Below are 17,442 nucleotides of genomic sequence, written 5' to 3'. Positions count from 1 at the left end.
GTGTGCCCTTCTCCAGTTGGCATAAATGAACACTTAGGGTCACAATACAGTATAAAGAAAGAAGAATGTATCTGTTCTAAGCATTTTAAAGTTTGCTAATTCTAAGTGAAACCAGTAAAGAAAAGCTTCTGCTGTCAGATATACCTATTCATTTAAGGTATGTAAGCTTTCACATCCACTAGATGAGAATACGGATGTTATTTAACCTGAAATCTGATTTGATGGATAATCTGCTAGAACCTACACCTAAGGATCAGTTAGTGCTTTCTAATTTTTCACAATTTCATCTAATTAATGGAACAATACAGCAACCATCTTTCCCTTAATAAAGGAAGAATTATAGTTTTATGCTGAGGATATGGGGGCGGGGGGGGGACACAGAGTACGAATAGTATGCAAATCAACCAAAGAGGAGCCCACAGGCAATTCATTAATCTATTCAAGCGCCATTTACTTCTGTGAGGATTTTTTTGCACCAAAACAATTACCATTTTATTTAATTAAAAAGCATACATCTTTTGATCTTGGAATCTTGTTTGCTAAATTTACAGCTCCTAGCCAAGTTGAAATAAGTTTTCTGCTGCTTTAAATAGTCAAATGTCTCCCAGCAGAAGTTAACCATTTTTTTTTTGTGGTGGATATAGCCACAAAATACCTTAATTATTTAGAGTGTTTTTTGTCATGGTTACTTACTGTTTTAGTGAGAAACAAACATAAAACTTAACAGTTTAGTCCAGACCTGTAAATTCTGGAAAAATGGTCAAGAAAAGTTGCATATCAATATATGTAATATTTATATATTTGGGGAATGGCTCTGATTTGGCCGTATTGTCCAAAGGCAAGAGAAAATGATCAAAGATGTGCTTAATGTTAGTCAACAAAATCATCCTTGCATATAATCAAATTATTTTAAAGGAAATGGATTGATCATGGCATTTTTGGACACTCCTGAGTAGAAGCTGGTACTTATAAGGAAACAAGATCATAAAAACATAGTGATGCTTGGACATTTTCATTCTCTTCCTAAAAGGATAGTGCTGTATTGCCAGAATTTTAGTATGGGGCTCCATACAACTTTTCTACCTTATATGGCCATACTTTCTTTTTTTGTCATCCTTCCCCAAAATCCATTAATTCCATACCTTTGTTCCCCTTGGGTTTTAAACAATGGATCGAAAAACACAGATCAAACTCACTGTGTGGTGTATGCTTTTAAACTTAATAAGCAGAGTGGAAGTCACAATTTAAAAAACAACACTGCTCTTGTTATAGTGAACAATTTTCTGGATAACTAAGGAACTGTATAAAGAAACACAATCTAAGATGGTCCTGTAAAAAGAGAAGTGCTACCAGTTAAAGGGATGTTACCAGATCTAAATTTCAACTGGTGTAAAGAAAACATGATACTTATCAGCTAAAGCACTAGACTTCCAAAGGGATGCACCTGCATGGACTCTTACACATGCATAGAGTCCAAGTGACATCAGTGGAACTCCAGGCAGATGGATTCTTTTGCAGAATTGTCAGCTGAAAACAGTTCAGTTGCCATGGCACAGTTGACTGGGTGACTGTTGAACTTAGCCTGATTGGCTTAGTTCCATAAAGCTCTACAAATAACAGCATTGCCCTGACTGGTTTCCTTTTGTTGTTGTTGTTTTTGTTTGGCTATGGCTAAAGGCTGTAATTTAATTTCAATACCTGGCAATGGCAAATTCTGGAAAAGTAGTGGCTTCTCAGTGTTCCTACTGGAATGTAATTGGCAAACAAGGTAAAATGGCAGGATTTGTGTTAAGGCCGTAGAATACAAAATATAATATCCTGGCTGCGTCATGGGTTTTCATCACTGAGTTGTCCTGTGTTTGGAAGCATGCTGTGTATTCAAGAATTACATATACCATAACAACTGCACTATGTTGAAAGCACTTTTTTCTTTCGCCTCCTTAAGTCTATTTTGTTGTAAGAATTGTTTTTGCTAGCTCTCATAATCATAAAAGGAACAAATAAATCTAAGGAGGAACTATCTAAAATCTTTTATGGTTTATTTTCTCCTCCTGTCCCTGTGTTTCTTTTAGGGATCTATAGGCTCATCTCACTTCATTGTCAATGGAACTATGCATATGTATAAAAAGATTTGAGCTCTTGGCCAGTAATGATCAAGATTTTGGAGTTCATAGCTATCAGTTATTGAAATGGCTGAAGGCAGGAACCTGAAGACGTACTACGGGAAATAAATGTAACCAAAACTTCAGAAACAAATGTCTTGGGCCATAGGTCTATTTCTGTGTAGTTTAAGATTTAGTTAGTGGGCCAAAGAGAAAAGTGGGGAGTAAGGTATAAATTAGACCACTCTGCAGAGGTATAAAAGAGGTTAACTGGGTGTAACATAATCCCCCACTTTAAAGTACACCTCTTTAAATCTCCTACCATTTGCATGATTTACACTCACATTGACAGAGAGAATCTAAGGGTAGCTGGACATAACGGGGTCTAATATAAGGGATCTAATATACATCATCTTATACAGCACTTCTAAATTACACCCAGTATCTTCAATTTCAGTTGGAATGCACTACCTCAGTAACTTCAAAGTTACTTTGTTTCTGGCAATTCTGGCAGCAATTTTGATTCTAAGCGATCTTATCCTTTGATTTATACCTATACTTGGCTTCAGGGGGGTTGCAAAGGAATAATTGAGACCATAATTTAGCCATCTGTCTTCTGATTAGGGCTGTAATGAATGGTGAATACTATAGCGCAATGAGCAAAATCCTGTGCTGGCTTATTCCTTGTGCATTTCCACTGAAATCTACACAGGGTGAAACAACAGACTATAAACTTTCTATACTTTATTATTTCAAATTATACAACAAATAAAGTATCAAGGTTCTGGGTATTTTTGATAAATGTTAAAAAATAAATAATACAAATAAACACATGCAGCTATCTTTCCCCACCTACATGATCAAAATATCATTAACAATAATTAATAAAAACATCCAACCCTCTTTATGATATTGTTCATAAGCAAGGACATTTTATAGATGATAATAGGCAAGAACAGAAGCTAGAGATTTCTCAAGAAGAAAAAACAATGAAACAAGCTCCCTAAACTATGCCTTTACTATGCAAAGACTTATGAACATGCTTAAATGTGCATACTATGAGTACTCCCATTGACTTAATCACAGGATATAAATGTAGGCATGTATCTCTGCAGGATTATGGCCTATAATAATTTAAATCCTCTTCCCTCTTGAGGACTCCTGAACAATGTAAAACAGCACAATGCATATGCTAACAAACTTAAACAAAGCCTTGTATTGTGCTGTTAAAGCCATAAAGAATGAATGAATGCCCTCCCTAGCCATGTTCTACTCCTTTAAGGAGCAGAGCGCAGCGTCGCACCCCCTCTCCACACACATGTGCTTTGGCCGGCGGAGGGCGGCGGGATGGAGGAGGCTGGCCCCATGTCTTTCTGGTACCCTATATCAGCTAGAAATATCTTGCAGGTACAAGATACTAGAAGGTACCGCCCTACTTGCACTCCTGTTCATGCCAGTAATTAATAGGACTAGTTGCTTGAGTAAAGTTAGGCATATGCATGAGTGTTTGCAGGACAGGTGCCTAAGTTATGAATAGTCTCAAAATAGAACAAGCCTGAAACTTTAATAAATACTTTTTTCTTCCAGAACATCTTTGTGATCAAGAAAAGATTTTAACAGCATTGCTATCTTTTCTATAGATATATACTTCAGTGATGACAATTTCATCCCTATTGTCAGATTGTGATATGCGTCACAATTCAATGCCAAAAAAACCCGACCAACCAAAAAAAAAAAAAATCCATCATTTTCTCTGTAAGATATTATGGTAAGAATTAAATGGGTGTGTCACTGTTTGTTTACCATAGGTAGGAAACGTGTCGCAGCTCAACGTGTGGGTCAGGAGGGTGAGCCTGCATTCCTCTGGCACGTGTTTTGTTAAAATTCTGCAGTTCTCTTATCGTTCAAGAACAGCTGGCTGTTAAAAGTTGCACATTGTGTCAATTGAGCTCATTCATATTTTGAAGTGTGTTTATATCTATCAGTATGGAGTTTTAGAACTTTCCCCTTTTGCTTTTACATCAACAGTATTAACTACAACTCATGTTGCTCATTTGCTATTAAAAGTAACAGATGGTATGTTAAGTTGTTCTTTTTCAACATAAAAATGCACTTGATTGACATTAAAGTGTGGTCTGGAAAGTGACTCTCTAAAATGCCTTTGAGTTCCATGTTTGTTGTTTCTCAATGATTTTCAGCTAAAATCTGCTCTATTTATAAGTTAAAGGATGATTTTTCTAACTGCCAATGCTTGCAAACTCAGTTTGAGTTGTGGAAATCAAGCTGAGTTTTTATGGCTTCTGCATCACTAAGAATAAGGACTTTGCAATCAGAACACAATTAAAAATTCTGTTGATGTTATGTAAGCCAGATACAGAATCTAGCTCAGTCCCGAAGATGTGTGTCAGCCCTGCAGCACTAGCAAAGTTTTACAAATAAAAATAAAAAGCAAACAATTATTTTAGTCAGGAAAGTAGCAAGATGCAATTACATGCTTCACCCTTCTCCTCTAGTCTCATGAGGGCCAATCGGAGACAAGGGCAGAGAAAGAGGCAGCCTTTCCCTCCACATCCACCCATCCATTACTTATATTAGAGGATTAGTGGCCTCCACAGTCACATGCAGCTGGATCTGTGGATTTGACCACTGATGCCATTCAGTAGTAAGTTAGGAACCTATTAGATGTTTGGTGATATTTGTTTTGCGAGTAGCTGTTGTTCAGGCGGGGAGCTGTTTTCGGGTGACAGGCTTGCAACTGTGCGTCATTGGCTACTGTTATGCATGGTGTTCCAGTACCTCCCATACACTGCAGGCTATGTGGACATCTTCAGTAACCAGTTGCTGTCCTGTGCCAGGGCTAAGGCTCCTCATTCCGTTGTGTAGTTCTGTGTATTCAAGTTGTCGAAACATGTTGACATGCCTGTGAAACAGGGGTTTGGAACAAAGCTTTGCATATGCTGCAATCACGTCTTTGTGTAGGATAGTAGGGGAAGCCACTATGTTGTAGTACAAGATGAAGCATAGTAATAGTTAAAGCAGAGAGCTAGGAGTTAGGTGATCTGGATTCTGTGTTCTGCATGGTTTAAATAATTGTGTGTACCCTGAGACCATTTGGAGGATAAATGCTATAAAGAACTATATTATCATTCCTATAGTGGGAGTCACTGTCATCCAACTCGCTATGCTCAAAAAAGTGCTGCCCACCAAGGGATGCTGTGGTCACACTGATTCACAGCAGCACTGGGGTATTCTACTATGGATAGGCATCCATGTATCTATCAACTAGTAGTCGTTTTGATTAATCCTGTGATATCGCTAATCAACATGCTTCATGGCTCACACAAAGCTGAATTCTCATAAGCTCAGTACCTGCTGTCACTGAGTAGACACAAGCTCTGATTTTACCATCTTACTTCCTGGTTTGAACATACAATTTAGGCAACCATGTCCACTTTGCTGATACTACGGTGATGGCCACAATATAAGAACATAAGGTGAACAGAACAGAATGGACTACAGCTTCTGCACAAGGACCATTGAACATAGACTTACAGACTCACACAAGGATGATTATGAGCCTCCAGTGTGATGCAGCCATGAAAAAGGCTAATGCAATGCCGAGGATGCATCAGGCCAGGTATTTCCAGTAGAGATAGAGAAGTGTTATTACCATTATACAAGGTACTGGAGATACCTCATCTGGAATACTGTTGGTATTCTGTTTAAGAAAGATTAATTCAAAAAGGTACAGAGAAGAGCTACTGGGATTAACAGAGGAATGGAGTACCTGCCCAATTAAAGGAGTCTTCAGAAGCTTGGCTTGTTTTAGCCTAACAAAATGAAGGATGAGGGGCAATATGGTTGATCTCTATATATACAACACAGGGATAAACACCAGGGAAGGACAGGAATTATTTAAGTTATGGGCCAATGTTGGCACAAGAACAAATGGATATAAATTGTCTATCAATAAATTTAGACTTGATGAAGGTTTCTAACCATCACAGGAGTCAAGTAGTCGAACAGCCTTCTATGGGGAGTAGTGGGAGCAAAACACCTAACTTGTTTTAAGACTGAGCTTGATAAGTGTATGGAGGGGATGACATGATGATGTTCATCTTTAATTAGTATGAAAAGTGAAAGTCTCAAAATATTTCTCAGAATGGGAATTCTGAAATATTTTGATTTGTGAACACTGAAATGACCTTATCAAAATATTTCATTTTGATGCTGTGGGAATATTACAATATAAAATCTTATGTATGTATAAACATAAAATATATTAACAATAATTATAAGTTACAGTAAATATTAAAAATGAGCACAAAATAAAATGAAAAAGTTGAAAGTAAATACTCTATTTTGATTTCAATTCACTCTGTCCTCTGGCGAGGCTGTACAGACCCCAGACAGGAGATTAGGGAGGTGAACAGTTGTTCTGGTTCTGCTCCACAAACATGCTGCTTTTATGAGGAGGTGCATGCAATTCTTGGCCGCGACCCCAAAATGCTCCGTGGAGACCTCCCAGGAGCCCAAGGCAACCTTGCGCAACAACAAGGAGGACATTGTTGACGAGGAAGACGAGGAGGAGGAGAATGTGAGGCAGGCAAGCGGCGGATCCATTCTCCCTGACAGCCAAGGACTATTTAACCCTGGAGCCCATCCCTTCACAGGATCACTTGGCAGTGGAGTGTGATGCTGTGGAAGGCACCTCTGGTGAGTGCACATTTCCAGTCAAACATGTAGGGGTTACATGCTATTATTTTTTATGTTTTAATATGAACAAAAAAATAGGTGTAGTGGGTATTGGTGACCATTCCAGCTACAAGGAGGGTGCTTTCCGTAAAAGACTGTTTATGTGCACAGGGATGGCCCAGGAATCCTCCATGGAGATCTCTAGGAAACTTTCATGGAGGTACTCTGCAATCCTTTGCAGGAGGTTTCTGGGAAGAGCTGCCTTATTTCATCCACCAAGGTAAGATACTTTCCTGCGCCACTCCAGTATTAACTCTGCTGGCATCATTGCAGCATACAGCATTGCAGCATAAGGACCAGGTCTGTACCCAGATGCTTGCAGCATCTGCTCGCTTGCTGCCTCTGTTACCTGCTAGCCTGAACACTGGCTAATCAGAAGCCTCCCCCCTACCCCTGCTATCTGTTCAGCGGTGTTTAAATTAGTGAAAGAAAACTTACCAGTGGACAGGGTGCAAACAAATAAGATTTATTAAACAAACAGAGAACAGGTAAAATACTAAGCAAGGACACCAACCAAGATATAAACAATTACTACGGAGCTACTCGGTTGTTAACATATATAACTGTGGGCATAAAGCCCAGAGCCCCCAAACCCTTTACATACACTAAGGAAAATGGCTAAACAATAAAGGGTTATTACAATACCATTTCTTGTAGGACGAGAAGACATAGCCACTGAAGGGAATGAGGAGCAGGACCACAGAGCGTGGGATCAGGAACACAGGACACTGGAATAGGCGAGGATGTCACACAGGTAAGTGGCCAATCTTCTTATCTTCATTCTTCAATACTTGACATGCCACATCCTGAGTGTGGTGTGTGGGCTGGTGACTGGGGGAATCACAGATGTGTGCAAGGAAGCACAAATAGGAAACCAGGTGGAATAAGATGGAATACCACGAGTTTGGATCTGACGTGAGGCTCGTATCTGTGCATATGGGCACCTGACTGTCACTCTGATGGACAGCCCTGAGGGATGGGTGAACTCCCTTTAAGTTATCTCCTGTTGCCAGGCAGATTATTGGTCACCTGACCCTCTCCTTTCCCACTCTTTGGGGGAAAAGGGTGCCAAATGCTCCATGAAGGAGGGTCCCAATATGGAGGCCAACAACAACCTAGTGAAAACAAAATGGCCAAAGGGGAGATAACATGGTAAAATAAACATCTCTGTAATAATCCTCAGGAGGGTCTGGGGCATATCTGGGGGAAACAGGGGAAGTTTTCAATGCTAGCCCTTAAACCGCAAACAGTTCAAAAAGTAATCCGTTCCACCATCCCCCTTTTGGGTGACATTTGGATCCCACAACCATGCTTTCCCACACATGCCGTGGTTGTGGTTGGAAGGGATCACTGTGTATTGCAAGTAGCATTAAAAAAAAAAAGGACATGTGTGGTGGCTTCCTGTTTGTCTCCTTCCCCCTCTCCCCTCCCTCCCACCCCACCCCCCTGCCAACCTGGTGTCGCTTTTGTAAAAAAGCCAGACTGTCTCGGGGGCTTTACACTGGTACCTGTCCGCAAGCACCATCCAGATTGCTAGGGGAAAGGGCTACTTGCGTGGCATCATATTGTTCCGCACTGCAGCTCCTGTATCATCTGTATAAATACTGCAGGATAAGGCGTGAGGTGTTTGTACTGCTCACAACAACAGTGTACATCTGAGCAGGGTCCATGCTTATGGTTCTATGCTGTCTGTGCAGGTAACCCAGGCTTGTGAGAAAGGCTTGGTTTGTTTGCCTTTTGATTTCAGGGAGGAAGGGAGGGAGGTAAGTGCATCATGGAAGGCTAACACCATGTTCCCATAACCACCCGCACCAATGTTTTGGTCCCATAAGGCATTGCAACCCAAAATTCCACTCAGCTAATACACTTTGGGATAGCTACCCACAGTGCAGCACTGTGTGTGTCGATGCAAGCCCTGCTAGTAAGGATGCACTCCACCGACACAATGAGCATAGTGTGGACATGCAAGATAGACTTGCTTAAATTGGAGGCTTGATGTCAACTTACATGAAGTTGACCTAACTTTGTAGTGTAGACATAGCCTGTGATAGTATGATTCTAAGAGCTCCCCTTAAAATTGCAAGAGTTCATTCCTTCAAACTACTTTTGTAAGGGAGGACAATGGCTTTAAGCAGAATTTTGTAAAAATTGAAAAATCATGTAATGACTCTGCTTTACAAAGTATAACAGAGACATCTATTGGCAAGGAATGGGAACTTTTTATAGGAAAGATCTGTAGTCCTTTGAATAAATATTCCTTTCAGAGAAATGTCAGGCTAGATGTCCTCTCATGGAGAGGATCTCATGTCAAATCCTGTTTCTGTCCGACTACCCTGTCGGAGTGTGATGTATTTGGGCGTGGAAAGGATTTGCATACCCTCATTTCCCCACCACTTGGTCAGTGTTTAGTGATAATTATTGACTGGTCTCTTTTCTTGTTCTCCTGCTCCAGCTAGCTAACATTAACTTCCCAATTGCCTTTACTCAGATGTACACACATCACCACAAGAGGGCTCATATAATGTGTAACTGTGGGTGAAATAAATATCTTCTTCCCCTTTTGGACTGCTGTATCTCACATGGATTATTTCAGTATAATAAAGCCAACTATATACCCCATTAAATCAAAACCAGAATCAACATATGGCAGCATTGGATGTGAAAGTCATTGATGTGATGGGTCACTTGCTAGTTTAAACTAGTGTAAATGGTGAATTCTTTGTAAGTCTTCAAACCCTGATTTGAGGACTTAGGTAACTCAGTCAGAGGTTATGGGTCTATTACAGGAGTGGGTGGGTGAGATTCTGTGGCCTGTGGTGTGCAGGAGGCCAGACTAGATGATCACAATGATCCCTTCTGATGTTAAAATCAATAAGTCTGAGTCTATGTGGTGGTGTGCCCTGGCTTATTGTGCCGTAATGGTATTTTCCAGGAAGCATTCATCCACCTCTCTGAACAATCTCAAATGCTCTATCAAGGCTTTTGATACTGTTTAGCATGACCTTCTCATAAACAAACTAGGTAAATACAGCTTAGATGGAGCTACTGTAAGGTGAGTGCATAACTGGTTGGAAAACTATTCCCAGAGAGTAGTTATCAGTGGTTCACAGTCAAGCTGGAAGGGAAAATCAATTGGGGTCTTGCAGGGATCAGTTCTGGGTCCAGTTCTGTTCAGTATTTTCATCAATGATTTAGATAATGTCATAGAGAGTACTTTTTAAAAGTGTGTGTATGATACCAAGATGGGAGGGTTGCAAGTGCTTTGGAGGATAGAATTAATATTCAAAATGATCTGGACAAACTGCAGAAATGGTCTAAAGTACATAGGATGAAATTCAATAAAGGCAAATTCAAAATACTCCACTTAGAAAGGAACAATCCGTTGCACACATACAAAATGGGAAATGACTGCCTAGGAAGGAGTATTGCAGAGAGGGATCTGGGGGTCATAGTGGATCCCAAGCCAAATATGAGTCAACAGTGTAACACTGTTGCAAGAAAAGCAAACGTCATTCTGGGATGTATTAGCAGGAGAGTTGTAAGCAGGACACGAGAAGTAATTTTTCCTCTCTACTCCACGCTGAAGTATTCTGTCCAGTTCTGGGTGCCACATTTCAGGAAAGATGTAGAAAAATTGGAGACCGTCCAGAGAAGAGCAACAAAAATGATTAAAGTCTAGAAAACATGACCTATGAGGGAAGATTGAAAAAAATTGGGCTTGTTTAGTCTGGAGAAGAGAAGACTGAGTGGGGGACATAACAATTTTCAAATACATAAAAGGTTGTTACAAGGAGGAAGGAGAAAAAAATGTTCTCATTAACCTCTGAGGATGGGACAAGAATCAATGAGCTTAAATTGTAGCAAGAGCAGTTTAGGTTGAACATTAGGAACTAATGTACTTCCTAACTATCAGAGTAGTTAAGCACTGGAATAAATTGCCCAGGGCATTGTGGAATCTCCGTCATTGGATATTTTTAAGAGCAGGTTAGACAAACATCTATCCAGGATGGTCTAGATAAAACTTTGTCCTGCCATGAATGCAGGGGACTGGACTAGATGACCTCTTGAGAAGAGAGGTAGTTCTTTGGTTGTTTGTGATAAGGTTACTTGTTCACACAGTTGTTTCTGTATGAAGGAATGGGTTTTTAATTACATTGCTTTTATTATTTATAACAGTATGTACACATTGTAATAGGTGTGGATGGTACTATAGGCAACTTAAGAGGACAGGTACTTACATCTCATTTGTATCTTAATTGCTTTCAGTGCAATTGAGATACAATGACATACAATAAAAATACCTTAAAATATAGTCAAGCACTCAAAAGCACATTTTAAGATGCAATAATAGTTTATAGCAGAGATGGTACAAGTGACAACATTAGAGCAACCTAATTAAAACTTCACAAATTTCAGTATAGAGTAAGCTGGAATCCATATGAAACTTTAGATGCAAATGCAAAATTGATTTGAATCTCCAAACCTAGTTCTTCCATATCATCTTTCTCTGCAACATTTCCTCTCTTTCCTACATTTGACACTCTGCAGAAAGCCATCTTTGACAGGTGGCTGGCTTCCTACTTCTCCCAGCAGATGATTTCTTCTGGGAGCAGCAGTACATCTCTAGATGATCCTTTAGTGGAAGGTTGATCTCTGTGGAGGTCATCCTCTTCCCAGTAGGTGGTGCTCTTGATGGTGGTGGCTGGGAGGCTCACTGTTCTGCTCTAGTCATAATAGCAACAGTTAGATGGTGTTAGGATCCAGTAACCACTCTACTTGTCTTCTGCATTGTAGTTCCTTTATCAGAGTCTGCCCCAATATTTACACCCTAGATGACATTTTCCCTCTGAAACCCCAGTGGTAAATCACCTGAGCTGCCGAATTTTTGAAGCATGGTGAAAATACAGGGGCAGCCCCAGATTTCATGGAAGCATTTCACTACTCACGAGTAACGTATTAGGCAGGCAGAGTTATAGGAAAGTGATCTTTATTAAGGATCCTGAGTGACCAATGCTATACGCTGAGGTCTTTACAGTGTGAGAGGGAGAGCAGCTTGTCCTCTCCCTGCTGGCTTTCTTGAGCCCCTAGTGCCTCACTGAATGAGGTCTCTCCTGAAACCTGACCCAGTTTCTCCAATTCCACTCCTCATACTTCAGGAAGGGTGAATTTGAGTTGCAGTACTGTTGTCCAGTTGTGGGTTTACTAGGCACAGTCACTCAATTAAAACTACTTCTTCTGCCATCCTGGCTCTGGGTAGGGGAAGTGGGCTGCCTGACCTTGCCCCAAACAGGACCTCCAAGAAGAATGATTCCGAGAGGTTTGGGAATAGTCCTACCCCACTCCCCGCCTTCTTGCTCCTCCCCCCAAATCCTTTTATGAGTGGGAAATGGTTTCACTGGATACTTACCTGAGTACATGTTCATATTTGGAAAATGAGGCAAATGGTTACAGGGCTGCAGGGAAGAGAGACTTACCAAGCCTTGTACAAAGGTCTATTTCTGCTGAGGGGATGGTTCAACGTTTGTGTTTGTCCTTATTTTACCTAGATTGGTTCACTGACTCATCTCAATTTAAAATGGAGCAAATGGCTACTTTTCTTACACCCGTTTAGAAAGGATTTAGCAATTTCATACACATTGCGTGTCATATTTTGTGCATGTTATGTGTGTATATTGTAATGTAACACAGACATTAGTTCATATATGAGTCTGTCAGTAAGTACACTGTGTCTTATGCTAACAGACACATAATGGGCCATATCCTCAACTAGTGTAAATTAGCACTAGATAACGCTTTGGTTTCGATATACTGTCTCACAGTAGCTGAGACTCTGGCCCATAAATTACATGCATTTTTCTTCCATGTGGTAAGAAAATAGTTTTAAATGTACAGTTGACTTGATTTATTGTCTTATGGTAGAACATCTTTCCATATCAATTTTTTATGAAACCTTAACCAAAAAAGCATTTACATTTTAAAGACCAATCACTTTATTTAGAGAGAGAGAGAGGACATGTGCTGTTAGCAAACAGTCACATGTATACTCAGAGTAGTGGCTGAGACTTTCATAACAATTTTGGACCACTGGAGGTCTCCATTGAGCTATAGCACTGTACATGGGAAAGTCTCTCAACTTGAAGAATTTTTATTTAGCTCTAAAATTAATATTACTACCAACTCCATTACAGCATTATTTTCCTACTGTTCCTGTGAGGAAATCATGTATATTTACAGGAAAGGATGTTTCTGTTTTGTAACTGACCAGAGTATACTGTCATCCTACGTTAGAGTTCTGGTATGTGCATGGCATTGTTAGCACTACTATCAGCCGCTAACTGTATATCAGATGGTTAAATAAATCGACTCTAGCAAACAGTTGTCCCCACTGTTCTCCACTTCCTTCTCCTATTGAGGAAAAAGACTGACAAGTTTTGAATTTATTTCAGCCATAAATAGAGCTTCTATATTTCTGAGCATTAGGGGTTCTCAGAAGTGAATTTCTGTAAGTAAAACTTTGGAGAGCTTTGCTGAAGGCAGACAGAGTTCAACAGAAGCCCACGCAGAGACCAAAAGTTCATGCAGCTCCAGCAGTTATTCGTATTCTATAATTATTCAAGGAAGAGAATTTTTTTTTGCTCCAGTTAAAACGATTTATGAAGCATGATCAAATGCATTTGGCAGGAAAGTAGTGATGTGATCTCATTAAAGATTGGCAAGGCTCATGCTTGCTTGTTTCTGTTCATTTGCTGGACAGGCTGCAGTTTGATTTGAATCTTCAACTTCATGTCACTTTGTGGCTGAGCAGGTGTCAAACTGCGAAGAGATGAAACCTCGAGGAAATTTACAATTGTCTTTTGCAGCAGAAAAAATAGTGTGTTAAAAGACAGTTAGGTATGACAGCCCTTCAGATCTGGGTCACATAAAGCACTTTCTCCAGGAAAGAGGATTATTGGTGATGAAAGATTAGCTGCTGTGAAATCGTTCATTTCTCCTGCAAACACACTAAGAATATATTGCTGAGTGGGGAATGATATGAAGTAAAAAGCAGGAGAGTATATAAATATCTAGAAGATAGTGATCTTCGTGCTTCCCAGATAAATACTTTATAGTAAGAGAGAGGGTCTAAAATTTGAGCAAAAAGATGGTCTTGTAGTTAAGATGCAGAATCCTGCCACAGACTTCTGATGTGACTTGGGGCAAGTCACTTCACTGCTCCATGCCTCAGTCTCCCCATCTGTGAAGCAGAGATGACAAATCCAGTAGGTGCTCACATACCATGGTGATAAGTGACTGTAAGAATCTGAATAAAGTGTTAAAAATACCAAACTGTTGCTAATACTGGACTGTTAAGAGGAAAAGTAAGTACAGGACAAAGGACAAGGTAAAATATTTTTGAACAAAGAACACTGCTCCTACATTATATAATCTATCACATCCTCTTATTGGATCTCTAAATACCTTTCCAGTATTAATAAAACCAGCTAACACTGCTATAAAGGTGTGCATTGAATGAACAATCACCACACCTGTATTTTACAAATATGAAATGCTGGTTGTGAAATATGCAATTCCACAAACTCAAATAATCTCTGCTTCTCCAGTCCTTGTGCTGTCAGAGTACTAGCCACGATATTCTCAATATTGCCAGTCATAAGCCTCCACTGACAAATGGAAAAGAATGAGAGCACATGTGCCCCCCCCCCCCCCCCGTCTGATAATATTTGCCCTGCTGCCCTTCATAACATGACATGTGATATGTGCTGTTGTTACATGCCCTTCTTATGAGCAAGCGCTTAGGGTAGTTTATATAATCTTCTGCACGAATGGACAGGCATCAGGATTCTTTGTTCCTACATGACAATCAAGTCAAACTGATATTTGAAATAGATTATGCCTGTCATTCTAATTTTGCCTTATTATAAAACTTTATATATATAAATATTCTTAGTTTGTAATCCAGTGTATGGTCTCTGCAGAAAGAGCTGGATCGATGAGAAAACAATTCTGCCACAGTTATAGTCATAAATATCCAGCCATGCTTTTTTACCCAGGGAAAGGTGCAAATCTAGGCTGGGAGTTTTCCAAATGTCTTGTGCCCAAATACTAATATAATTTCCCTTGTGCGGACTTTCAGTGCATTGGAAGATGGGAATTTTCAATAGACAGAAGCACTTTGGCAAAAATGAGGGGGTTCTGGCATTTCTGCTTCCAAACACAAATCTGCTTCTGTGACTTTACTGTAATTTCTTTACCCCACAAAATTGCTGCTATTTCTGTCATGGTGTTTGATAGTTCTTCAGGGAGATTGCTTACCAGCAATGGTAACAATAACCCACCAGAGGGTGCCAGTTACTTTCTCAACCAGGGTCTTTAATGAAATTCTGGAGAAAAATTCTGGTTTAGTTACAGCTTGAACATTTCCAAGAGGTTATTTTGGGGCACAGTTTAATCATCAGTGATCTGAAGATGATGATTCTGATGAGCATACACCTGTACCCTTTCCAATGAACCAGAAGGGTGCAGATAATATATGGTTGCAGACAGTACAATGATAGTTCTGTGTTTCTGATTGCAGGGAGAATTTGAGCCATTTGTTTTGAATAAGTCTCTCTTTCTCTTTCTCTATGCATGTGAACCTCTATGCACGTGAGCCTCTGCACCTAAGTGTAACAGGTGAAATGATTAATGAGCTATAAAGTTGTACGACTGGGTTGGCGGTGTTCTCTCTCCGCAGTGCAGCAGTGAGATTCTCGGAGTGAATTTCTGCAGTAAAATGTGTTAGGATCCTGTTTCGCCTTAGGTCACTGCCGATCCATTGGTGAATTTCATCTCTGTACTTATTCGTTCAAAAGGGGTTTGATAGCTCAGGAGGCTTCCCTGTAGGAAGAAGAGGCAGATCAGGATTCTTTTCTTGTGCTACCTCTCTGCTTCCAGAAACCAGACTCCCTGCATATAAGAAGCCCTATGCAAACTGCCTCTCTGCTGCTACCAATCTCCAAACCAAAGATTAGGTTGAGAATGTGGAGGCAGGTTGGCTGGGAGTGTACATGTGAATTGAGGAGGGAACGGGCAGTATGCAAGAATGGGGACATAGCCAAGTTTAGTTTGGGAGCCAGCTGCAAGGACATCAGTTGCTTTATTGGGATAAGGAAGTATTCTAATGTGGAGCGGGGGTAGGGATGATGTAAAAAGGGAGGAATGGGATACATAGAAAGAGAGAGGGATAGACAGGGATTCTCAGTGGCTCGTAATATACTTGTTTCCAGAAAGAGCAATTAAGGCAGACAGTTACTTGCTCGAGGAAAATGATGGAGTCAATTTCAGAGGTGAGATTAGAACTCCAGCCTCCTTTAATGTATATCACAGTCAACAAGGCCATTCTCTCAGGAACTTGCTAGTCAGTCACTATAAGGAGTCAATCTCAAACAGTACCTTAGTCTTTTATCAATGTGTATATTAATTAATTTATGCATTTTTGCCATATCCTACACCAAACAGTTGTCTGATCTGGGGTAATGTTGCTGATATCTTTTCCACTTTCCAGAAATAAAGATTTTCCCAGACATTAATAAATCAATTAATTGTCGGTGTGATTTAGTTATGCAAGTGCCAAGAGGATCTGCAAGTAAAGAAAAAAAAACATAAAATAAAAATCTGTGGAGAATAGGGAATTGAGCTCATGGTCATTGCAACTACGTGCTCCTGCACCTTTGTCCATAAGTCGATTACCCCAATATACTTGATCATAAACCGGTTCGTTTATAAGCTGACCCCCTCCAAGATGGATAAGTAAAAATGACACATTTTTTTATGACACATTCATAAGATGACCCTATAATTCAGGGGTCAGCAAACTTTGGCTCCTGGGCCATCCGGATAAGCCGCTGGCGGGCCAAAATGGTTTGTCTACCTCGAGCGTCCACAGGCATGGAGGTAAACCTAAGTAAACAAAGTGTCCCGATGCACCAGCTGCTTACCCTGACAGGCTGGGACAGCAGCTGGTGGGGACATTTTTTTGGGGGGAGAAGTTGGGGGTCAGGGGAGTAATCGCTGTGACCACCCCCCACATGACCCCACCCCTAGCCCAGGACCCCCACACTCTTCCCATCCTATCCCTTTCCACCTTAATCTGGGGAGGCCTGGCTAGAGCTAATCCAGCAGGCTGGGCAGCGCAGCCATAGCCTGCCCAGGCGGGCCAGACCGGGCAGCGCGGCCACAGCCCGCTCTGGGGGGCGGGGCCGTGCGGCACGGTTGCAGCCTGCCAGCCCCAGAGCTGCAGCTGCTTCGGAGGCTGGGGGGAGAGCAGCATGGCCAGAAGCGGAGAGACTGTGGCCCCGCCTCTTCCCTTCTGTCTGTGCTGCCTCTCCTTGCCCCCTCTGTTGAGGGGAGGGGATGTGTCCCACCTCTCCCTCTCTATACCCATTCATAAGCTGACCCATTTCTCTGATGCTTCCCATTTTTATTAAAAAAAATTAGGCTTAAGAACGAGTATATGTGGTAGTTTTCAACATCACCAAAATACACGTATTGAGAGTGTGCTGTTCATGAAGGCCCTGATCCAGCAAGGAACAGAGGAGCCTAAATT

The sequence above is a fragment of the Lepidochelys olivacea genome (assembly GCF_965140295.1).
Source record: "Lepidochelys olivacea isolate rLepOli2 genome assembly, chromosome: 2".
NCBI lineage: Eukaryota > Metazoa > Chordata > Testudines > Cheloniidae > Lepidochelys > Lepidochelys olivacea.
Note: the sequence above shows the minus strand (reverse complement) of the source record.